Source organism: Cordyceps militaris, assembly GCF_000225605.1.
Source record: "Cordyceps militaris CM01 unplaced genomic scaffold CCM_S00004, whole genome shotgun sequence".
NCBI classification, from domain to species: domain Eukaryota; kingdom Fungi; phylum Ascomycota; class Sordariomycetes; order Hypocreales; family Cordycipitaceae; genus Cordyceps; species Cordyceps militaris.
Genome location: NW_006271972.1, coordinates 3,208,605 through 3,209,562, shown reverse-complemented (window position 1 = coordinate 3,209,562; position 958 = coordinate 3,208,605).

Here is a 958-nt window from a genome sequence, read left to right as displayed (position 1 = left end):
GGCCAGCGACGGGAATGACACAGCACTTCGCTTCCCGACCACCAGCAGCGCAGATAGATGTAAAGTCGGCGCCAGAAGTGGGTGTCTTGGAGGGAGTATCACAATTCAGACCCGCAACACCGAGAACATCAGTAGCACAGCACTGAGCGTTACTGTAGAGACCGGGAGGGCACACGGGGCCACCAGGAGGATTGCCGCCGGGAGGGTTGCCGCCGGGAGGGTTGCCGCCGGGAGGGTTGCCACCAGGCGGGTTGCCACCAGGCGGGTTGCCACCAGGCGGGTTGCCACCAATGCACAGAGCAGCCTGTCCAGCGACAGGGAGAACGCAGCACTTGGCCTGCTTGCCAACAGCAGCGCAAATGGCGTTGAAGTTGTCACCAGAGGTTGGCGTCGTTGGTGGGCTAGCGCAATCAAGATCTAGAACACCGAGAACGTCGGTAGCGCAGCACTGGAGGTTGCTGTAAAGACCGTGAGGGCAATGAAACTCGCCACCGGGGCCAGGGTTGCCCGTGCTGGTGGTAGCCGGGCCGGAGCTCGTGTTGGAGCCCGTTTTGGTGCCGGTGGTAGTAGTGGCGGGGCCAGTTCTGGTGTTGCTGCTGGTGGGCTTTGGGCCAGGGCTTGAGCTGGTGCTACCACCAGTGGTCCTGGTACCGGGACTAGAACTGGTGTTGCTACCGGTGGGATTGCCACCGGGTCCGGTGTTGGTATTGCTGCCGGTAGGGTTGCCGCCAGGACCAGACTTTGTGCTACTGCCACCATGGTGAGGGTTGGGGACGCAGGCACTACCACCGTGGTTGGGATTGGTGGGCACGGCCAACGAGGTGCTGGCGAAGAGGGCAGCAGCGACAGTGATGAACTTCATCTTGATTGTCCCAGTTCTGTTATTAAGAAAGTGCGAGGATAAAGAGTGACTGGCGCTGTAAAGGCCTGGGGCAAAGTGCTGGAAAGGACTTGAAGG